The 25,046-nt window shown below is 45.0% G+C and overlaps 1 long non-coding RNA gene across 2 annotated transcripts; it reads left to right on the plus strand.

The window, feature by feature from the left end:
- The first annotated feature begins 3,297 nt into the window (after positions 1-3,297).
- Positions 3,298-24,685, plus strand: LOC135909750 (uncharacterized). 2 transcript variants are annotated; one of them, XR_011507695.1, is made up of 3 exons: positions 3,298-3,590; positions 22,896-23,073; positions 24,415-24,685. It is a non-coding gene; the product is annotated as an uncharacterized lncRNA (long non-coding RNA). The 2 variants fall into 2 exon arrangements; XR_011507696.1 differs by lacking the exon at positions 3,298-3,590 and adding an exon at positions 21,761-21,819.
- The last annotated feature ends 361 nt before the right edge of the window (positions 24,686-25,046 follow it).

Here is a 25,046-nt window from a genome sequence, read left to right on the forward strand (position 1 = left end):
GAGACGGTGCACTGCTCGTTGGTGAGGTTATATGTTTTCAGACACCTCCTTGGTCTATGACGACGATGACCGCCGGGTCTTTGCGCGTGTTCCGCCATCTTAGCAATCTCTGCTAAATTGTCTGTGCTTAGAAATCGTGCTTCGCGTTCGTGTACTTGACGCACCGTCACAATACAAATACTATAGTAAACATAAATGAAAGTGGGCGAAAAAATAATGGCCGTGAGACTGCAACTTATTTATTTGGTATTTGTGCACGTGTACATGATTCTGTCTAGAAGAAATAGCGGGTACTGGTCACTGATGCAGAATGTACTTTCCATGGCAGCCGTCATGTGTTACGCGATTGCAGGAGCAGGCCACGGAACAAAACACCTTTTGTAGAATATCTCGTGATATCTCTTACATGATCAAGTTTTTTTTTAAATTGAGGGGCCAAGTTCCTAATGCGATCAACATTCTTAGGACACTTCACACACATTCTGGTTTCTATATGTATTTTTCGCATGTCTGTCTAAACGTTTGCAGAAAGACAGACAGACAGACAGACAGACAGACAGACAGACAGACAGACAGACAGACAGACAGACAGACAGACAGACAGACAGACAGACAGACAGACAGACAGAACCCAGTGCAGGAGGAACCCGGTTCGAAACCAACCATCCGACCCCATTGGGTCGCAGGTTATGGGAGACTGGGTAGGTGCTGTTCTTCAATGAACCTCTTTGATGCGACGTTGGGTTACTAGCTAGACAGAGAGAGAATTTATTCGAAGAAAGAAAGAGATGTCGTCCTAAATTATTGTGCTCAGGCCTGATACTCTGCACAGGGGAAAAGGAAAGGGGAAAAAAAGAATTGCAGTAGAACACATGTTATGACGCCTGTGGACGGCATTGCGTTCGAATGAAAATAGTATAGCACCGCTACGCATTGCCAACGTCTAAACGAGTTATGTATGGGTGTCGACCAGAGCGAGATTCCTCGTTCGCTCTTTCTGAAGGAAAATTTCATGCACTTTAGTGCTACCGCCGCGAAGCCTGCGCGTGGCCTCTGCAGTGTAAGACGTTCCAGTGCGTGAGAACGCTGAGAAACGCGTCATTCGGCCTTCTGGCTTCCCTTTCGCGCTCCTTTCTAGACACTCAGCATGATCTACACTCTAAGAAAAAAGAGAGTAAAAAGTGAGTCACAGCAACTTGACTCTGTTTTTTTTCCGAAGACCCACTTTTGCGCGAGTAGAGTCAGAAAGAAGAGTCAACATTCCCGCATGGGTCGTTTGACTCTCAATAGCACGCTAAGAGTCATGGAAGATCGCCATTCCTCTGATATTCGAGATGAGTCTGGCGAGAGAAAGATTTTAATGCAGGAGAAGAAATACCAGATAAACTCTTCTGTTTTAGGCAGGTCCTCGGGTTCCTGTCCTGGTTGTAATGCCGTGTATCATTCTTTCATCCTTGTCATGTTCTGCAATTACTTCGAACTCTATATATTGATTTTCCTTGACCATGTTTGTTGATACCTCACACGCTTAAGCGATAGCTGGATTCCTATGATAAGGAAGACTTGGATTTGTCACACTGGTTCTGACCATAAGTAAATCTAAAAAAAAGTATTGGCTACTAAAGAGAGCACAGCAAAGAGATAAGTTCAGCAGGTGCAGTCAACAGTGTCGATTGTAAATGTAATTCCGCGACTTAAACTAAATTCTGAAGATTTAAGTTCCAAAATCAATATCTTGTTATGAGGCGCACGGTAATGGAAAGCTGCAGATTTATTTTCAGCAGCTCGGGTTATTTAACGTGTACGGAATGCACGGTATACGCGCGTTTTCGCATTCTGCCCCCGTTGGAATGCGACTGCCGCGGTTGTGATTGGACCCATCACCTTGAGCTCAGCAGCGCAACACCAAAGCCACTGGGCTACTGTGCGTTGCGTTCCGCGGCCAGAAACAAATATTAACGTACGGAACACTGCTTTGGAACCCCCTAGAAATATAAAAACAAAAATACAGCAGTTTCGCCCCAATGCTGCATGAACCACTGCACGAACTACTGCTGGAACCAATGTTCGTTGTTTCATCGGCTGAATAAACTGCAGTGTAAACATTCGCTTACTCCTTAAATTAGGAAGCACTGGGTCACGCGCGTACGTGCATACAACAACAGATCTGACTCAATGACGGCGAACACTCGCTGTCACAGCGTTGGCGTGACGAAGGGCGCGAACAGAGCGGACCGAACGCTTCTGCTGCCTCTTCCGTCAAAGCGTCTCCGCAAAATTGCGTTATCTGAGCGCCCCCCCCCCTCCCCCCCAGCTTTGCGTCCATCGGAAATTATCACCAAAACAGAGCGAGGGTGGCGCAAGACCGGGCTAGAGCAACGGCTAGAGGAGGAGAAGCGCGCTAAACTAGCGCATCCCGCATCCCTCTCCCGGCTTGCGCGCGTTTTATCACGTGACCTCCTATAGATACTTGGGGCGCCCATCGAGCCCGGCTCAGCCTCGAACACTTCCTTTAACGCGCACAGCCAACGGCGCGGGATAGGATCTTATCGCACTTGACTTTATACGAAAGCGAACGGTAACACCGACAGATATATTTTCACGGTTGTGTCCATATAATTGCTATCGCAAAATTCGCAATAAATAGAAATTTTTACCAAGGACCAACCACACTGCTTCTCCATGTCGTGAGAGAGCGCTGAACGATAGCTCTAGAAAATGTGCTGCTAAATCTCCGCCAAATGACTACGCTCGCATTTGGTGATCGCGGCACACAGTCGCAAGAACTTGTGGAGGAAATACCGGAGTTCTGGCAGCTTCAGGTGCACTGGATCATTCAGCAACATAGGCGGCTTTGTAGTTCTACCTCACATCAGAGCAAACTGCACTAGACAGAAATCAAGGGCAGCCGCACCGTTATATCTAGGGAAATTAAGGACAATTACGCCGCGTCTTCACACTTCGAGCATGCTCCGACAGCCCACCGATAGATATTTCAAACGCAACCACGCTCGGACGAGAAAATTTTGCTTCTGCCAAGTGAACGTAGCGGTTATTTCAACACGCGTATTAAATTCATGGCTGTTTCATTCGTGAACATTACTTAAGTGAGGTAAAATTATCAGTGAGCAAAACAATTTTTATTTCAACGCGAGGAAACAAAACCAAAACTAGCGCAACTGTTTTGCTCAGTTGTGCAGCTACAAAATGATCCAAAGCCGAAGCCGTCAATAGCATGACGCCATTTTAAAGTTGCGCTGCATCACGCTCGAGTACATTGTCGTTGAGTGGTTCTGAAATCGCTGCGCTAGGGGCGACTGCAACCAAGCGTTGCGGCAAGTTACGGTGGGAGCTTCTGTCCGTGCTGTGTGATTGCGACGAGGGGACCGCCGCCAGCAGCAGCGTTTCGCCGATTTCGTCTTTGCCGACATCTAGCAAGTGCGCTCGCCGGAAGCGCCCGAAGTGCTGCGGTTTGCACTGCATCTTTCATTGTGATATGGGAGATCGCAACGGACAGAGACGACCAGATGCATACGAACCACTACCAGCGGGGACCTGTGACCTGTGCCATATTTCTCTTAACGTCTCAGGTAAGCATATCAGCTTTTGTTCCGGGTTTACAAACGGCGCGGTCTCGGCCCTTCCGGTATGGCTACATTTTGCGCCACGTTTCTCTTGGCAGTTCAAAGACGTTTCTTGGGCATGCGTGCGCGTATGTATGCGAAAATACTACTGGCAGACGGAAGCCTCAGGAGAGCATCTGAAATTATTGCAAAGCTGTACTGCCAAGAGAAACACCGTTCTTAACGACTCCGGTGACGAGTGGCCTGTCGCATCGAAAAATCCGTAGAATATCAAGTACACACTAAACAAAAATAACGCGAAACGGGAGTAAACCGCTCGTCCTGTATCGCATTCCCGTTTCTGGGTTTTTTTTACTACGTACCAGTCGAGGTAAAAATTTACTACCATGCTGACCAAGGTTTTTTATGTAGAAACGAGAGTAATTTTTTAATCTGTGGGGAGGTTTTTAGGGACGATAGTGGGACTATATTTTTACTGCCATCACGAAGTTCTAGCGGCTATTCCTGAGAGTTATTTTTCAAGCCCATTCGCGAGTTTCTTGGGTCTGATGTGGGAGTATTTTTTTACCTCATTCATCCAGTTTTCTAGGCTATTCCTGGGAGTTATTTTTAGGCCTATTCTCGAGTTTGTTGGTACTGATGTCGGGGTATTTTCTTACCTCGTTATCAAGGTTTCGTAGCTCTACTTGAGAGTAATTTTTCAAGCCCATTCTGTGGTTTGTTGGAGCTGATCTCGGAGTATTTTTTTACCTCGTTCATCAGGTTTTCTCGGTTCTTTCCGAGAGTAATTTTTCAAGCCCGTTCTGGAGTTTCTTGGGCCTGATGTGGAAAAATTTCGAAGACAATTGAAAGATTACAAAGATGATTTCATGGATCACAAGCATGAGGAATTGTTTATTAGTTCTGACATGTTTCTCATAAAAAAGTCAGGCATGAGTTAATCATCACAAAACTATAGCCTTATAAAATGCTGTGATAAGCATAATAAATATTTGTACTAACACACAGACTGGGGGCTGGTAACTGCCCATTAGATCTCTCATAGCAAAATAAAATACATCACAACACATTCAATGTGCAATCCCACTAATGTACAGTGAAAACAAGCAACATACAATATAAAATCTAACTGATAAATATACAGTCAGTACTAGAGACGTTCACATAAAACCCACTGAATATGCAGGTCATTCCTTCAAACAGGCAGTTGTCCAGAACATGGGTGTGCAGTGCATTCAATGGATTAGTATGAACATAACTATGCAACATAAAAATATTGCACTTAAGGCCAAATGGCATCTGCTGCTAATGGCCATTACTGCGCTAGACAAAATGAAACAACCATGTGGTAAATACAGCAAGCATTCGTACTATCATATTAGTGCCGGCCACTGCCCACCATATCTCTCACTGCAAAAGGAAAACTATCAACGCATTCACGATGTAGTGAAACTAAAGCACAGTGAAAACAAAATGACACACAATACAAAATCTAACTCACAAATACAGAGGCAGTACTAGAGATGTTCACATTAGACACACAGAATATGCAGATCATTCCTTCAAACAGGCAGTTGTCCAGAACATGGGTCTGCAGTGCATTCAATGGATCATTATGGACAAAACTATGCAACATAAAAATATTGCACATAAGGCCACATGACATCTGCTGCTAACGGCCACTAGTGCCTCAGACGAAATGAAACAACTATGTGGTAAATACAGCAAGCATTCGTACTATCACATTAGTGCCGGCAACTGCCCACCACATCTGTCACGGCAAAATAAAAACTATCACAGGATGTAGTGAAGCTAAGTCAGTAGTAGAGCTGTTCACATTAGACCCACTGAATATGCAGACAATTTCTTCAAACAGGCAGTTGTCCACAACATGCGCATGCAGTGCATTAAATGGATCATGAACAATACTATGCAACATAAAAACATTGCACTTAAGGGCAGCTAGCATCTGCTGCTAATGACCATTAGTGCCCCAGCGAAATGAAACAATCGTGATAAATACAGCAAGCATTCATACTATCACATTAGTGTCGGCAACTGTCCACCATATCTTTCATTGCAAAAGAAAAACTATCACAACACATTCAAGATGTAGTGAAACTAAAGTACAGTGAAAATAAACAAGTGACACAATATACAAAATCTAACTCTTCAGTATTGCAACAAGCAAATGAGGGGGCACTAGAGATTATCATTAGACCCATCGATAGCATACTGACCTTCAAACAGCTAGTTGCCCAAGACATGGGTGCACAGTGCAATGAATGGATAGTTAGGAAGAAAACTGCAACAACCATGAGCAACATGTTCTATAAACTTTCAAACTTTCTAAAAAATGACCTCACTCAGATAAGGAAAGTGGTGATTGCTAATACACACGACAAAACATATATGGAAAACAGCCATTAACTGATACTAAAGCCCCTCCATACACGTTTCCGCCGACCAGGTTAAGTACCGCCAACCTACCCTCTTCCTCCACACTCCTCTGCCACTCACCCCCTTAGCTTCCGGTGTCAAGCGGAACTTCAGTAGCTGCAGCTTCCTGTTCCGAGTGGAAGTAACGCTATGTTTTTCTTAACGTTGTTTACTTTCGCGTCGATGGAGAGGCTTTAATTGCACCAGCTGCGGTTTAAACTGTGAATGCGATTCCATCCAAGTACCACCGCCTATTGTAATCAGCGATCTGATCGTGTTCGCTGTTTCACGTCAACCTGCAACGGGTTGTGCCACGAGAGACAACGTACAGTGGTATGTAGTGCCTGGGCGCTTGGAGACCACTGCCGTTTTTCGTGCATTTAGAAAACAGCGACCCCGAATTACTACTTCAGCGGAATACAACAGCTTGTCGCCTTTGCATTCTTCTCATGGTGACTCCCACAGCTCTGCTAAGCACGCGTGGGCGTCTCACCATCGGCAGTCAAAGCGGAAATTCCCGCAGCACAACTTCAGGAAGCGGTAACGCCGGAACCGGAAACTTTTAAACTGGAAATGCTGGAACCGGATTTGGTGTGAGGGGAAAAGGCGGCGCACAACAAAGGTTGTCGCTACTTAAGAAAGCGGCAGTGGCACGTGGATGGAGGGGCTCTAACTGATACCACTCCCCCTTGTGCTCAAAGAAAACATATGCAGCCCTTTTTCCACACAAGAGGAACATGTTGCACAACTGTATTGCAGTACTTATGGGTACAAGCCAGATTTCAATTTCGTTGCCTAAAAATTGTAGTGCTTCTAGACTAAAAGGGAATTGAGTGTGCTGCCCTTGTCCGTTTCTAGGCATGCAGTTGTGAAGGATGCCATATGCTTGTGTGACAAATTGAACATGGTGCTATAGATACGACTACAAGGATGTATATTTGTAGCTGCCCTCAAACCCCTTCATGTTGCCAGTCAGCATCTATGGTGCATCTTTGTATTGCTCATCTAACACTGTTTACACACAGAAGGCATGTCTGAATACCAAACCACCTTATTCTCCACAGTTACTTTAAAGTGAATGCGTTGTGACAAAGTGTAATGTGAGAAGCCCATGATAAAGAAAAAAAAATAGCTAATTCAACTCCCTCCTGAATTACCAATTTCTGGGCCATTAAGTTTTGCATAATACACTTGTGGTGATTAACACAGAGCCACGTTGGCCTAACCCTAGTGGCACAGGATATCCTTCAAGTTATCAGTTGGTACAGAATCATTGAGCATGCTGCTGGTGCTTTTGCCCCCGCTGAGAATACCTGTGGAATACTAACACACATTTTGTTGCTGAAGGTCCATTACAGAAATACTAAAGTGAAACAGTAAATCATTTTAGACTGATAAAACAATCTTTCAGAACTGTATTCATGAACATTGTGGCAATAAGCGGATTATTAGATGAGAAAATGAAGATTTAACTTTCAATTTTCAAGTTTTATGCAGTGCCCGCACATCAGTGTGGAGTCATACTTCAACTAAGTATATTCTTTGACACCTTTACAACAGAATTCATCAATATTGGCCAGTACAGCGTGTCTACCAAGTTGACATTTCCAAATTCCCTGAGTTTTCCAGGTTTTCCCTGAGTGCTGTTGCAAAATTCCCGGAGTGATGCAGAACTATGTTTTATGTCAAGTCGCGCTGAAACCATATCGCCCTATGCTGTCACTCTCTAGTAAGCATATGAAAAATTTTTTAAAGAAAACCGACTTAATCCAATTTGAATACTAAGGAGGAGTGTTTATGTTATTCAAAAAAAGAATATAAGGGAGGGGTTATTAAAATGCACAGAAAATAAAATGTCTTCGAAAAAAATTTCAAATCGAGTTGGACATTCTCTAGTACAAATAAAAAGGAGATGCATACAGAAGCAAATATTTTCGAATATGAGCTATTTCTATCAACTGATAGCATGCTCAATGTCATGCAACTGTCCTGACATACTCTCAGCTCGCGCAAGACGCCTCAGTGTTGCGTTTCACTGCTTTAAAGAGTTTATTTTGGTTTGGATGAGGGACACCTGCATCTCAGCATCAGCCAAGAATTTGTTTTTTGAGCGCAGGCTCCTTCAAAGAAGCGGTCGCATACTTAATTCCCCGTTCACTCCTCAGTGCGTCGATCCTTTCTGTTCTCGTCCTCCTTTCGCCGCGCGTTCGCCCCACGGACCATTTGAAGAATACTCTTGGTCAATTTACAGTCAACGTCCAATTTTTCGGACCCCCGAGGGGCCGGTAAAGCTTCTGAAAAATCAGGCAGTCCGAAAAAATAAATTCATGTCTTTTACTGCCCTTAAGGGCTAAAATCGACACATGTACGTCTGAAAAAGCTCTGAATGCCTGCCAGTGCACTTATTAGGCATATCGGTGCTCCTACTGTGACAGGTGAGGGCGGGTGCACACGTGTAAAATTAAGGAATACATAGTGTCCCGCGACAATTTCACCGCGTTACAATTTCACCGCGTTACACGACTCTAATGAGGCGAAGCAGACTTTCGGAAAAGAGCATTATGCAATGCGCCGTGCTTTCCGAGCTTCGAAGACAAAATTATTGCTGTCAACGGAGAAATGAAACACGGCACCGAACGACAAGAAGCTTACCAGCGAACGTCGAAGAGCTAGACCTAGCGTTGCCGCAGTGGTGGCTACGGCTGCCAGCGGATCTGCGTGCGAGAGCACCGGTTCAAGGCGGCGAGGTAATCAAAATAGCAGCGGTGGTGGTTTTCATTAATGCCGTCTCGGACCTGCGATCACGCAAGACGTTTAGAAAATCGGACGGCGAAGAGTTCTTGCGTCTGAAATTTCAGACGTTATGATATATTGACTCTTTGGGGTACGTGGTGGTGCCGCGAAGCCGTCCGAGTTATCGGGAATCCGGAAAGTCGGTCGTTGACTGTACACTGGCAACTCCTCCATCCGACGACGATTCGTTACGAGTCCTGTCTGTTTCTCGAGCCAGCATTACCGCGACTTTTGACCCTCTAAAAAAATTACAGCTAATTTTCCCTGATAGAAGCACAAATTCCCTGAGTTTTCCCTGAGTTTTTCCAGACTACTCAAAATCCCTGAGAATTCCCGGTTTTCCCGGTTTTCCCGGTTGGTAGACACCCTGCAGTAGAACATTAGCTAGACCCGAACAGACACCGTCAAATTCCATATCACAGCGAGCTGGTGCAGGAACTATAAGGTGGTGGTGGCGGCACCAGTTTTCGTTTTTACAAGTTATCTGGCTTATCAAGCCAATTCTCATGGTGGGAGTTGTTTTTTCGGTGTTTTAGAAGAATGATTTAATAAAGCTCAAATAAATTTTCTTTTTCGTGTCCCTTTAAAGCAAGCACTGTGCTACATGGCTTGGGCAACCTGTCAGCCACAGAAGCCACGAGTGCTTTTGTTAGGCAAAATAATTTTGACAGAAACTTTCTTGAGGATATGCATCTGAAAATTTTTTTGCCTAGCAATAGTTCTTGTAAAAATTGACTAAATCCAATGCTTTCACCTGCGGCTTTGTGTAGCAAAAATCCAGAAAGCAGTGCTCAATAAATGTCAAAATCCTGTTGGCCTTTTTCGAGTAGATAACGTGGAAGACCCAGAACAAAGCGAAAAGGCAGGCCAGGCCTGCCAGCAGTGACGCTGTCACAAACAATCGCTGCGCATCCATGTGTAGCGCCTCCCTTCAACCTCTTCTTTTGTAAAAGGAGCCTTAAGGAGGCCCCCCGCAAACTGAAAGCCCGAGTTGTTAGCATCCAGGCACAGCCTCTTCAGCAGACCCTTTTCAACATACACACCGTCGCCGATGTCTACCTGTGAAACAACAGAACAAGCACAGATTAATTTTCTACACTTTTGATCAAGGAAAGGTTAGGAAATAAGGTAAGGTTTGCAAAAACGGAAGTAGCTGCTTCTTGTTGATACGGTTTAAAGAACAAAGTACTCTTACGTATACCATACATGCGTTCTGCTGAGCTGTGTACTTTCACCTAAGACTAGAAAGCATTGGGAACTTCAATGCAAAAGAAAGACATTCATCTGCGTAGCTCTAAGCAAATGCGTTCCACCCCTTGGCACAGAATGAAATCTGGTGCTGTTCTAGCGGTTAGCACACATTGAAAGCTTCAAGCCTGATTTAGTATTAGGCCAAGGGTCAAGCTGTGCTCGATTATAGCCGGATACAACTTTAGAAAAACAGGGGCCTTTACTCCTCCGAGGCGGATGCACACGAGCATCCACTAATGGGTGTGCATTCTGGACTGACGTCATGCGCCGAACGGCCGGTGGCTCGCCGTCGGAGAAGATGGCCGCCCGGGCTTCGAACTGGGCCAAGTCGTGTCAGCTGTGCGTGTCAATGCCTCGTCACAGTGAACTCCCAAACTGTTTGTCATTGTCTATCATGCCGGAAATATTACTGCGAGCTTACAATGCGGCATCTGTGCCGCGTGCGTTTATTCTAAGCCGTGATCCGGCGAAGAAACATTGCAGCGAGCATCGCTGATGCTGCGCTACGCTTTGCCTGAAAACAGGATGCCTCGGTGACTGCTGCAAACACACATCCTGCCTGTTTGTTTCATGTCTTTTTTATTTCGCTCCTGAGTGAAGTTAGGACAAGAAAAGTTTGCCAAAGTCTGGTGCCTGCTGTCAGCGGCGGGTGAGTTCGTGTACCGTGTCGCTGCATTTTTCGTCGGACGGGGTAAAGTGATGGAGCAAAACCATTCTGAGGAGAAATTAGAAAAGTGTGCGTGCGTGAAACAAACCTACGAGCGTCTCAACAGAAAATATTTGACAAAGAAGCCTCCAATGCAAAGATTTGTCGCCGTCAACTTAGCGTGAGTGATCGTTGTCAACAGTGAGATAGCCGAGCGTCTAATGGCGGTGTTCGAGCGTTGTGTATAGCACCGTCGATTGATTTCTTTTCACCAGTGATCACCGCGCACGCAAGCTGTAGAATGCGTGCTGAGGCACAGTCATGCATAAGTTGTGTTGCCAGCATTCCTGCTTCCATGCGTGTTTGCACTTACTCATATTTGTCCTTTTATTTTATATTAGCATTTGTTTTTGATAGTTTTCGTTCAGCAAAGTCCTTACACATTTTCATTAGCCAATCTCATTCAAAGCACTAACTCCTGTACACTGCAGGACTGGCCTCTTCCATCTCATTAAAACCTTTCTCACTGGTCTACCTCGTCTTCTCAATCTGCCTACTCGCTGCATTTTCTGTCCTTGTTTCTTGTATTGTTGCTGCAATGTGATTAACCAACTTGCTCAAAACATATTTTGATCGCCTATCAAAACAGAAAGGTTTAGCGGTACATTTTCTTAAAAGCGTCATGTGGGTTGCACAGCAACTTTGCCTCTTACCTATGCTCACGTTTATGCGTCAGTGCATGTGGCAGCTAGCCAGAAGTGCACATGAAAGGCTGCATATTGTGAAACACCTTGCTATGCTGTTGCATTTTTCATGCATTCAGTCTTAGTAAACAAACGGTTTCGCTGCCTATCACATATGATGGCGAAAATTTTCAGCACGAATAACAATGTGCAGCGGGGTGTGATTTCTGTCTGACGCTTTCGCCGTTGCAAAGACATTCTTCAGTGAATGGAGCCCAGCAAAGCAGTGCACTGAGAGCTTTTGCAACTTTCACCATTTATTACTTCACAAATGACATTGTCTGAACCTGGCCGTTGATCGACATGCCGATGGCTTGTAAATTAAATAATTGCCTCAATAAAACAAATTTAACTTCACTCAGCATTTTTTAGCACAATGCTAGCAGAGCTATTCAGGGTGAATAATTGTGCTTACATTGGTGTTACTTGCCCGGTCAGATAAATAAATACAACAATGGCTGCGGTATGACTGTGATTTGACGTGCAGACTGCTAATGGTGCCTTTCAAGCGTGCCCTCGACTACTGCTATTAATAGCTACCCGACTGAGTATATTGGGCCTAACTAAGCTAACGATGTTTGATAATTGTTCTCTTATTCGCATTACTTGCCTAGGCCAGGTAACCAAAATAAACAATGCCACCACATGAATGTGTGTTTGCATGCAAGCTGCCAACAGTGGCTGTCACTGTCGCATTGGTTGCTGCGTTTCACCAACAGTGGTGACGGCTTGACTGGGCTTTGACGTGCAGACTGCTAAAGGTGCCTTTGAAGCGTGCCCTGATGACTGTTATTTCATCACAGGGCCCGTCATGCTCATAGGTGGCTGCCCACTACAGTATTTTGGGCCTTCTGACATTGGCATTATTCATCTCAACGGGCTGGAAAAAACAGTAGGGGCAGCACAACTGCACGCAAAGCACAATGTGCTTTGGCGTGCAGGCTGCTAAGAGTGGCTGTCAATTTCATTCAGGTTGACTACTGCTTTTTCGTGTGAAGCTGGACAGTGGCTGCCCGAATGAGCATTTCGGGCCCCACATAGTTATTCAGAGTTAATAACTGCATTTGCATTCAGATTTTCCGGCATTTCAGCACGTTTCCATGCCAACGCTTATATTGAGCATGATCTGTGCAGGACGTTGCTTTCTCAGAATTGGGCTTCCATTAGAAGGAATATGTCATCAAATGAACCGCTTATTTATTTGAGAGGTCACGGGAGAATGCTTGGCTGCTGTGCTTGACACACAGTACACCGCTTCAGTGATGGGAGATCCATTGTTGCGTTTGCCGAGGTATGTGTGGCTGGCAGGAGGTCTGGACCTCGCTTCACGCAGAGTCAGAGACGAGGAGAGTTTTCTCTGCGAATAATTCTTTATACAATGTTTACATGTTGTCGTCGTTATCAGGACAGAGACCAACAGAGCAGCTGCAAGCTGCTTAAATAACACCCCTCAGTCCAAAGATCCCCCAGACAGTCCCCAAGGACGAAACAAGGTCGTGAGAGAGAGGGTCCGGGCAGCCTCCGGGGTCCTAACGCCGCTCTCGGTGGCCGGCGCTTCCTTGAACCGCGCTGCGGCGTCAGGACGATTTGGCAGTTGGTCAGAATGGTGCGCCGGGCAAGTTTTATGGCCCGCATAGGACAAAGGGAACCAACTGCAAGGCACCGGGTCGAAACACAGCCCTCCTTTGGAAACTGTCCCAAACACAGCGAGAGTCGTTTGTGGTGTGGCCGCCGCCGGAGAAAGGAGGGGGGGGGGGTTGCATTGCTGCCGGGACAGGGAGGGGCCGAATAGCAGTCCGTGATCCGGTGGCTGCTTCCATTGTGGACGCCGTGCAGCCGCGAGGAAACTCGAGCCGTGCACGTAGTCGTGTCCGAAGCAGGCAGGCACCATGCGGGGATGAATGCTGCCTCGATGGTCGACAAACCATAGCACTGGCCTTCCGTCAGGCAAATCCCAGGGCACAAACATAACACAATATACGCTTCGAGAACTCGTTAGTGATCTTCTCGATCGTCGGTATCTCGTTGTGCTGAAAGAAATCGTGCACACGACCTCGGCGCACACGTGTCCTACTTCGTGCTGCTTCTTCTTTTCTCCACATTTTGTGGGCGTTTTCGTGAGGGCGTCGATAGTTTGCCACCCAAAATATGCGAAACTTTGACCTCCCTCCTCAGCTTTAACACGGTGCTTTCGCTGACACTGAGCATCTTGGGTTTGTAATGGTTGCGATAAATACATTGTTTTATATAAGTACTTGTTCAGTAGCAACTGATCCATTTGAAGCTCGGAACAGAAGTAGTAAATGTGCCGTGTACATGTAAACAAGCACAAATGCCATGCAGAGTTGCTCTTTCTACTTTTGCCACTAGCAATGAAGCTAAAGAGCAGACGACGGGCAGCGTTGTGGAAGGCACGGGGTTATTTTTCTGTTGCGATCTGGCATGTGCTGTAGCACGAGAGCTCTACTAAACCAGTCATCAAAGTCTTTATTTATACTGAGAATTGCGCGTTTCCTAAGTACGATTTTTTGAGCGGGATTATTTTAGTCGTGGATGCAATCGGACGTCGCGCTTCATTCATCTGGGCGGGGCCTCCCCTTTTTTCTAAATTTGTATCCGACTATAGTGACGCACAAGTGCTCGAGAACTATTGAACAAGACGCAATTGTTTTCGATTTACTGACTGCACTTGGGTGTAAAGCTTCTGTCTGAGAAATGAATAAACCACATACACAAGCAGCATTTTCTTAGTTAGCACAGTCTTTAATAGGTACTGATACCTTCAATTTAGAAAGCCCTGTATATTGGGCCTCATCAAACTAATTTCATAAAAGGTTTGGCAAGGTAGAAGCATAGAATTTTAGAGTCATTAGAAGACAGGTGAAATGAGTTATTTATTGCAATTATTACTCAAATTTAAAATTTAGACCACTCATCCCAATGAGAAATTAATGCAAGCAGTTTGTACATGCCACATAAGCATTTAGATATCAAAAATACGGATTAGAGAAAACCTTTTCTTGGAGGTTCATTATTGCAAGCAGTCATGCCCTCGAGGAGAAATAACTTCTTTTTCTGTAGGCAGAAATGAGGCTCGAGTATTTTATTGACACATATATATGCCCATGCATATATGTTATCTCTGTTGTAAACCTTTTTTTCATGTATATGCAAGGTGTGTGTGTAACATCTCATTGTGCACAAAATCAAATCCATAAGAACCCGACAAGAAGCTAAACAAACAAGAGAGCAATACCAGTGACAAGCCATGTTAAACCAACGAGGTAGCCATCTCAGTAACAAACCGTATCAAATATTTTACTGACATGAATTCTGACCTTTGAAACATAACATGTGTATATGAATACTATCTACATTAGAGCAATGGGCAACCTTAAGCAATGGCTACGCCAATATCAGAACGATGTGGATGAGAAAAGAGTGGCATCAAATGCTTTGGCAGAACATGCAGCAATGACTAAACACAATAGTGACTGGATAGTGTCTAGCATAATCGGCCAGGAAAGAAATTGGAAGCCATGCCTGTACCCGGATTCCCTGGAGATGCAATCAACAGGACACACGTTTATCTGAAACCAAGGAGCCCACGCCCATCTTATGCTAAAGCTTACTTAATTAAATATGCACTTCCACTTTTTTTAGCCTTATTGTGAACAAGGCTTCCATATGGAAGCCAAAATGTATTGCTTTTAATGTTGTATTTGGTTGGTCTATGTCTGTCTTTGTCATGTTTCATACCGACCACAGAGGCTTCTCTGAAACTCTTGATGATGCAACTTTTGTGCGAAAGCATTGCTTAAGGCACTTTTCCGTAAACCATGTCTTTAGGTGGTACAACGCATTTTTCTAGACACTCTAGAGCACATTATTCAAGGCACGAAACCTCTATTCATGGTTCTTAAAAAGGCATTTTGGCTAGATTAATATAGTCTATATGGAGTATATAAGGCATAATTACTCAAGCACCCAATTATATTTAACTCAAGAGGAGGCTACTTTAGGTAAATTCATTAAACTGAGGGCACTCCACCAAAACATAAAATTCGTGATCAGCCACTAGAAATCCTGAAAATGGCAATACAGTAAAATGATTGCATATAACACAAATGTATCCTACAACTCGAAAGGCAGCACCAGTTTTGTACGCACCTTTGAGAAAGCGCACAGATCACGTGCTTTATTGTCGTGCTGTCCAGCTTCCAGCAGTGCAGCAGGTTCCTGCTCGATGCAGGGATGCCTCCAGAATCTGCATAGCCTTTAAAAGTAAGAAATGTTTAATTTATTGTGCTGTGAACCTGGGAATTTGTGATTTACCAGTGTCATGTGGAATTGCAAAGAGAGCCTCAGACAGCCAGCTGCATGAATTTGCGCCTGGTTGCACAAATGTCTCTTTGTTATATCTAAGGAAGTTACACTGATATTTTGTAACAAGTGAAGTTTCAGGAAGGAACGAAATCAGCAACAACAGGCTACCAGGACAATCAAAAACAAAACTCATATATGCAGTAAAACGTGGCGCATTGGAATAAACAAAAATATTGAGCACATGAAAAGCATTCTGAAAGCTAGATCGCGATTTTGTAGCGATGCTATTCCTTTTCGTTATTCGTTAGTGGTCTGACCGCCGCCGCGGCCCGTGCTACGTACTGGAACAGCCGGCCGTTTGCGGTGGGCGACAAGAGTGGTATAGAATCGAGGGGTAAGTATCGCTACAAAATCGCAGTCCTTACTTTATTACGCACTACCGTATAACCTACGATTGCAAGAGCTGGCATCCCGTTCGTAAGAATTGGTTGGTCTATGTCTTTCTTAAAGGCCGGCGTCTGAAATGTCTGGATTAAAAATAAACTTCGTTACTGTAATATCGGCCTATGTCGGGTTTGCAACATAGAAGACAAATACGCGAAGACACTCAAGAACATAAACAATACACAGGTTCTCGCGACGTGGTCCTCCAAACCAAACTGTATACATACAAAAATCTTCATATAAGCTTCTATCCGCTTAAGCGTCAAACATAGGAATCGTGTGCCAACGCGCGAAGCCCATGATACATCGACGGATACATTAAACATGTACTGTACTTGCGGGAATGCATATATAACGAATAACTTCTTGCCAGAAAAATACCGAACGAAGAGCAACATTCAGTGTTTTCATAATTGTGTGCCCATTCAGGCATAGCAATCAAGGCGGGTAGCATATATTTTACAGCAGAATGCAAGTACGCTGTAACATCAGAGGAAGCCTTCGTGAAATTGCTTGCTAAATGTGCACAGCAAGACGGCCAACCTACGATCAGAAAGCGCTTTGCTCTACCTAGTTACACAACGTTCATCACGTAAATCAGTTCAAGAATGCGCGCAAGGGCCAAACTTGCTTACCTTTCAAAAAGACTTGGCCAACGCTCCTTCGTCTCAAAGGTACCGAGGCACCGACGTCTTTCTGGCGCAAGCACTGTAGAACTTCCGATGAACTCCAGCTCCACAAAAGCACAACGTTCAACAGCCTTCCATACGCTACGATTCGAAGCTCCAGTACCAGACTTTTCACGAGAGCGCGGGCAGGCAGCTCGTCAGAACAAAGGCAGCTCGACGGGCGCTGTAGTAAGACACTCACTGTCGACACTGATAGATCGCACGAAACACACGGCGAACTAACGGCGTTACACGAGTCCGGAGGGTTTGCGATGGTTACTGCACACGACAAGGAGCACATTTTGTCTAGGCACTTCTAAACTATAACTCAAATACCGCCTTAAATTTCACTACCAACGTGGTATGTCGACCAAACGAATACTGCAGTGGCGCCACTCTGCGGTTTTTAGAAAAATGTGTCGTAAATGAGAAAATTACGTGTTTTTTCCTAACAACAATCGGTAGGGACACTTTAACAAATTTCTTGACTCCAAAAGTGTTAACTTTGTATAAATATGCACTTTTTTATACGAAGTTTAAGAAAATGTACTGTATATGTATAAAAAAAAAACGAAGCGGATGTCGCCTTCAAGATTCGCAACCGCTTCAGTCGCATGCAGTTTGCAAAAGCACGGCCTTCGAAATCAGACTTTGTCGCTCAAACGAAACTGTAGCTGGGAGGAGGGCAGGCATTTAGGCCCCAATTGTTGGGTTTACAGTGCCTAGGTAGGCTTCCTTATTAATAAAGAATATAGAGGGACTAACGCCGAACCATGAGCGAGCTTTAAGCAGGGGACACACGGTACGATTCGGCGTCCGATCCAACGTGCGTGTATCCGAACCTGTCGAGCGGCGCGTAAGCTCCGCCCAGATCCAGCCCCCCTCCCCCCTCCCCAGCTTGAGTTTAGATTCACGTCGAGAAACGCAATATAAAAACTCTGCACAACACAGCTTCGCTTTACGTGAACACTGTCAATAACATTATGCCCCTGCAAGTGACAGAACACTTCACGACGGCGCGTTGTCCACTGACGGCTCCGGTAACAGTCAGCGATACGGCCGGCGGGCATAGCTAGGCGGACGCTGCGGCCGACGGCGCTTGATTCAGCCCGAGCTCGATGAAGAGGGCTTATTTTTGCCAAAACAATTAACGCTGTCCACTTAGGTAGCCCGTAATCAAATACAATTGGTTTACTCGACGCAGTCGTTGCGAAGGGCAAACGTGCAAGCGAAGCGAGCAGCCTCGCTCGGACGGTCGGTGCATAGAGATCGGTGTGTGCTGTTTGTCCGCGGAAAGGCCCTCGCGTCGCGGCTCCCGATTTCGACGGTAGCTTAGTGCTAGTGTACTAGGCGCTGTTTCGCATCATAAGCACATGTTCGAGATAACTTTATTGAACTGGTAACTATTTCGTGTCGGCAACAAACTGCAGCAGGCAATGGGGAAAAAAAAAAAAAAGACGGCGAGAAACCGGCCTGCCAGCGCCGCCTCCGTGGAGGGAACGTCAGAGAACGTCACATCAGCTGCGGCCAAACGACGGTGCGGAGTGTGCGGTTGTCGGACACATCGGACGATGAAAATTTGCCCGGTTTGTCGCACGCCGGACGTCCGATCCGGCGCTTCGGCACGGCAAAACACCTCGATTCCGGCTGCCGTTCAGGCGCGTCGGACGCCGGATCGGACACCGAATCGGACCGTGTGTCTCCCGCTTTAGTTGGCGAACGCGAGCCCATCAGCGCGCCGTCCGTGCACCTCCGTCTGCTTGCAATGGTGGATGGCCTACAGGCTTCTTTGACGCCTACTGAGCACAAATTCATGATCACCGCTCGTATACACGCTTCCTACAGCGCTAGCTGTCGTGTTTACGAGATTATGTGCCCTCACCTTGAATTGGTGAGCCCGCTCGACATGATCGCATCTACTTCTAGTGCGTGAGGCTTTCCATTGACTGTCACTACAACTAACCAACGTTTCGTTTATTTTGTGCTACAGTGGGTCGTGACGATTCCGTTCACAGCTTCAAAGTGGACAAGAGACAGTCGTTTTCTCGCTCGTAGAAGCATGAAAAAGTGGGCTTGTGCTTGGCAATGAACTTTGACCGACACGCTTGCTTCCGGCCGGAGCAGCAGACGCGACAACTCGCCGTTTGTAGGCTGCCGGCCGATGGCGGTATCCCTCGCGAACGGCAAGATATTGACACGTGTACTTATCTTTATCGCGCAACCACGTTTCGCCGCTTAACAACTGTAATCGCAGAGCGAGGGACGCGCCTGCATGTATCCGACGTTTCTGGAAAGTTATCGACGCTTCTATCCGCGTGTCTGTTGTCGCCGAACCTTGTGTTATCAGATTTTATCGCGTGACACGAATGGTGTAGAACTTTGTGGAGGACACGCGGGTCCCATCAGTTAATCTGGAACATTCGACGGCTGATCTATAAAAGCCGACGCGCTTGACCCGCTGATCAGATTTTCGACGATCGCCGAGCGTGTTCGCCGCTATCGTTGCGCTATAAGTGTAGCCTGTTTTGTGGGCACAGGTTCGCCCAATAAAAGTTAGTTTTGCCTATCACAGTATTGCTACTGTGTTCTTAACGTCACCACCACGTGACATCTGGTGGAGGTGCATTTGGTCCATGTACCGGACGCCCCCGACAAGCCGTTATCCAAGCCCGGAACGCAAAGACAACACCAACGCAGTCCCGGACCATCGAGCAAGCCGCCGTCTTCAACAACTGCCCCCGGAGCACGGACTTTTGCCTGAGACGACCAGAAAGATCGCCACCAAGTCCATCCCAATGGCAGCCCCGGCATCGCCCATCGTGCTGCAGCAGCCCAGGGAGCCTCCGACGTTCCGTGGTTCAACTTTCGAGGACCCGGAAAGCTGGCTTGAGACGTACGAGAGAGTCGCTACGTTCAACAACTGGAACAGCGACGACAAACTGCGATATGTCTTCTTCGCATTGGAAGACGCGGCCAGGACGTGGTTCGAGAACCGAGAAGCCACCTTAACGACCTGGGAACTTTTCCGAAGCGGCTTCCTGCAGACATTCGCAAGCGTCGTACGTCGAGAACGAGCCCAAGCGCTATTAGAAACCCGGGTGCAGCTACCTAATGAGACGACCACGATCTACATGGAAGAAATGAGCCGTCTCTTCCGCCACGCCGACCCTGAAATGCCCGAGGACAAGAAAGTCCGCCTGCTGATGCGTGGTGTGAAAGAGGAACTTTTTGCCGGAATGGTACGAAGCCCCCCGAAGACCGTCGACGAGTTTCTTCGCGAGGCCACCAGCATCGAGGATCGGTCCAGGAACGATTCTTGAGGCGATTTTTGTCGCTGAATGCGAGCATGGCCACGCCGGTTCGCCGTGCAGAGCGGAATCGGAACATTATTTTTCGATGTGTTCGCACTGACGCAATGCAGTCGATCGGCTCGTCGGTCATGCAACGGGCGGCGCGCCGGCAGGAAGCCGCGTCCACTTGAGACACATCTTACGCGACGTATGTAGTACATACGTTCCAAGTTTCCAACGTTCTGCCGTTCCGCTGGTGGATGCACCGCCACGGCATCGATCTTTGCCATTCCTGCCGCGGCCGTGCCTGTCGCCGAGCGTAGGCTTAACTGGATTGGGCGGAGCTTGCAACCTTGGGGAGTAAAGTGGTAGTATTTAATCACGTGATCTTCAGGTTGGTTCCAGATCACGTGGTTTTAAACTCTCAATAGATGGTTTTTGGTCACGTGATCTAAAACTCTGTACGTCGTAAAGCCGGCTCATGACATCCTTTTACTACGTTTCTCAGAGATGGTAGTAAAACGATGTAATGTAACGCATTTTAGTGCCTCATGCCAGAGTAATTTTCTGGTGCAAGGTAGTCTTCAAAGCTCATGAGCCGCAAAAACCCCAATGTCGGCTAACTTTTTTTTACAGTGTACTGCGTAACTTGAAGTGTAGATACAATACTAGTACCAGTGTAACTTTCGCTGGCGAAGACAGGTAGTCGAAAAGACAGCTTGTGTATTCTGAAGATTTACTAGCGCTTTAGGTATATTACCGCGAATAATAAAAGCGCTGCAACGCTGTATGGCAGTGTCAGGCGATGTGGCAGCACAGATATCTTAAGAGCGGTAAAGCGGCTGCATGCACAAGCGAACAGACACAGCGCTTTAAAAGCGCTGAAACAGAACAAATTTTATGTGCATTTGGCTGTAAGTAGAAAACACAAAACACGTTAGCTGACAATCTAAGCCGATGTATAATGTTATTATTTTTTATGTAATGCTTATTTTCATGGTGGTAAATATTTAAAAGCATGAATTTGCTGCAACCTTTATATAGTAAATCCTACTAGGCGCACAAAACCTGGCTGTGTTATGCACAGAATTTGTGGTATTCCTACTGGATTTTCTATTTTGAGTACGGTGTTTTATGAAAAAGAGGGTCTTTTTATTTGTAGTCCTATGTTAGTGCAGATATTTGGCAAGCAGAAATGAATTGATTGCAAGGTGGTACCTCCTGGTGAGCTACATATAAACCCAAGTTTATCCTGTCTTGGCTATTGTAATGTGCATATAACAATTTTAAGTATATACTGCTGTAGTTGGCTTAGTCGCTGTCGCGTATTTTGTAAAAGTAGAAGGCTATGATTATTTTACTGTTTTCATGGAGAAATACCTTTCTTTGTTGTACCAAGAAATGCTCACAGCATTAAATGAAATGAAGTGTGATGTATTATTCTACAAATTTAATAAAGGAAATTTCGTCTGCACTGCATCAGAGATGAGTTTACTTTCTTTTACTAAACAATGCGTTATCTCCTCTGCTACTGCTGTTCTGTGTATTTTTGTAATTTTGAAATTTACTTTATTTTAGGTATTCAAGAAATGCCAACATCCAGAAGAAGACGCCATCTTATCCAGCACGTTATGGGTGAGACAGATCGTAGCAGGGACTTTCGCATATCTCATTAGCATATGATGCTATTTGTTGTAATTTTTGTGTCCACTTTCCTGGCCTTTATTTATTTCAGCATTATTGTGCAAAGGGTAATACTTTTACATCGAGATAGAGTAATTGTCCAAAGGAGAGACATAGCTGGAGGAGACGGCACACATGAGCCTCCTTTGTCCGTATCTCTATGTTGCGCAGTTACTCTGTCATTGTCTACCAACAAGCCCAAGGTCTTCATCAGCTACATTTACTAATTGTCCGTTGTTACGATTTCATTGATACGACATTGAAAGTACAGAGGTACACAGGAAGACAGAGACTTGAAATGATGAAGAGCCGTAGAACAAGGAGCATCGCTGGAGCCAATGTTTCGACAAAGAGAAGGAGATAAGTTTTCTTGTCAAAACATTAGCTCCAGTAAAATTTCTTGTTCTATCACTATTTATGAATAAAAGACAGCATTATTGCTCTTGCTGAAGTATTATGCATTATGGAATAAAAATTAGCAGGGTTAAATGTAAGGAATGTGATATTTCTTGTGTATTTTAGTGCTACAGCGAAAGCCAGAAAAACAAGATGTAGAGAACCACGCTGTTATTTGTCACTACCCAGTTTGGCCAGCTTCATCAGAGCGTGCACTTTGTTGCATTATCGACCACTGGAATTCATTAATTGAATTGCTTCGTGATTACTTATATTTAGAGATGCTGAACTTGTTTTAATACAGCTTAACATAGTGCGTGTAAAAATATACAATGACATTTTAAGAGGCTTGCAGTTGACTAGCAGATCACTTGATGGTATGAGCTCAGGTTTCCACTGAGCTTCCATGCACAAATCGGATGCACATTCTTTTTTTTTTCATTGCTTGGATTTTTATAAGCATAAGTACCATTTCTTCTTTGTCGACATTCTAGTTGTGTTGTAGGACCTAACTGTTTACATTTATTTGTATTTATTTGTATTTATTTGTATCCATGTTCCACAGACAGCTTAATTTTTCTTGTAAATTGTGACATGGTAGGACTAAGAGCATTTGTGCAAATTTGCTGCAGGTACACTCTGGTGGCTCCCGCCCCTGCATCCTACCACCACTGTGTCCTGACTACGTCCACTAGGGAGTTTGAAGCCTTTGGCGGCTCCTGCCACCACCATGTCCTGACTACGTCCACTAGGGAGTTGGCAGCCTTCGTGATGATGCCAAGCAGGCTGGAAGCTGACAGAAAGATTAAGGTAAATACATGTGATTAAGTGGCAACTTTTTGAGTGAAGTGGCTTGTAGCCACTCAGCAATGAAAGAGTTAACTTCAAAGCAGTTTAGACTCCCTGCTATCGGTGCAGGAATGCTCAAGTCCATGCAGTTTGCCTTAGCCGCCAAAAGGCTATGTGGATTAGACGAAACGCGCTGCAAATTTTCAAACCAGTAGGAGACCACTTGTACATTTTTTTTTCTTGCTTAACAAAAAACTTCTTTGATAAAGCTTTAGCAATCTAAAAAGAATACGGTGTACACTCATACATGGTATTGGGCATAAATTCACTAGGACTGCCTCAATAGTAAGTATGCCGATAAACACACCAAAACTGACTTTTTTTGCTAGTTCATCCTCATCTCTGTGCACTGCTGCATAATTTATGTTCCTGAAACCAATTTTTGCATGCAGCACAACTCCTAAATATGTGGATTACATAAATTTGCAGCTTTTGCTGTAAGCCAGATTCATGAAAATAATGTTAATTGGCCATTTTGTCCATTTTTAATGACCCATAATAAACTGAGCAGTGGCTAATAAGCAGTTCAATTTTTGGTGTAAGGCCTCTTTTTATAGTCCCGAAAAATTTGGCCCCCTTAATGAAGGAACCAATTTTTCTGCTATGCCTTTTATGATGCATAGATTGGTGCATTACGCAAAATCTCACTTAGTGCTTGCGCCAGTAAAAAAACTTTTTAAGTTAAGTATTTTTTGAAATTAACATTTGCACTATATTGAAGGGCCTCCAGTTCTTCAAAAAAAAATTTCACGTGGTCGTGTGCCAGGTCGGTACAGCTCGCATGGAATTGCCTACTTACACAAATAGGGAGGGCCATGCCCTCCGTGGTTGCTCGGTGGCTATGGTGTTGGGCTGCTGAGCACGAGGTCGCAGGATTGAACCCCGGCCACGGCGGCCGCATTTCCAGAGGGACGAAATGCGAAAACACCCGTGTACTTAGATTTAGGTGCACATTAAAGAACCCCAGGTGGTCGAACTTTCCGGAGTCCTCCACTACGGCGTGCCTCATGATAAGTAAGTGGTTTTAGCAAGTAAAACCCCATAATTTAAATTTTTTTAGGGAGGGCCAAGTACACTTGACTTTATGTTAAGATACTATTATTGATCTATAAAAGACAAAATGAAACATTCCATCCTATAAACAGCTCTTCACACTCATTTAGACTTTTGCACATTTTTATACCTGTAGTCTGGTGGCTTGCGTCTTTTTTCATTATCTGCTATGTGCCGATGGTAAACTTCAGGTTTGCCCTATGGTGAAGAATATTGTGGTGCTTATAGATATCGATCTGTGTTTTTCAGGTTGCCTCGAAATTTTACCAAAGCCGCACCACACACTCGGGCCAGGCCTCTTGCAAACGGCGTATAACCAGGCTCAACGCATGAGTGTCGAGTGAGTCCGGAGATCAAGGCAACCTGCTGTGCAACCAGCGTGCAACCTTTGGTGACCCCTCTACATGTTCCACCTATTTCACAGCTGCACCTCAGCTGCAACTTATCCAAACAGCATCACCAACTGTGGTCACTCATCGAACCATGGATGAATGTTAGGGTGGAGTGATTTGAAGAGACATTCTATTTGTCTCTTCAAATTCTTAGCAAATACTTGTGTTATTATAATTAATGTGTCTTTAGTGCCTAGTTTTTAATGGTTCCTTTCTATTAGAATTCTCACCATCGATTCCTGCTATTACTATAATGTATGTCTTTATGCCCAGTTTTTCGTAGTTCTTTTGTACTTGTGTATGTAATTGATAGGTTCATACTTGTTATACAGAAAGCTAAAATGCAAACTTACAGCATTTTTTTCTTTCTTTTGATAATCTACAGCACTGCAAAGTGTTCAAGAAATGTAACCCAACGTGGGCTCTGGTGCAGGAAAAATTTAAGAGCAATATAGAGTACTTATTTCAAACACCCATTATTCTTGGAAA

Source organism: Dermacentor albipictus, chromosome 8, assembly GCF_038994185.2.
Source record: "Dermacentor albipictus isolate Rhodes 1998 colony chromosome 8, USDA_Dalb.pri_finalv2, whole genome shotgun sequence".
NCBI classification, from domain to species: domain Eukaryota; kingdom Metazoa; phylum Arthropoda; class Arachnida; order Ixodida; family Ixodidae; genus Dermacentor; species Dermacentor albipictus.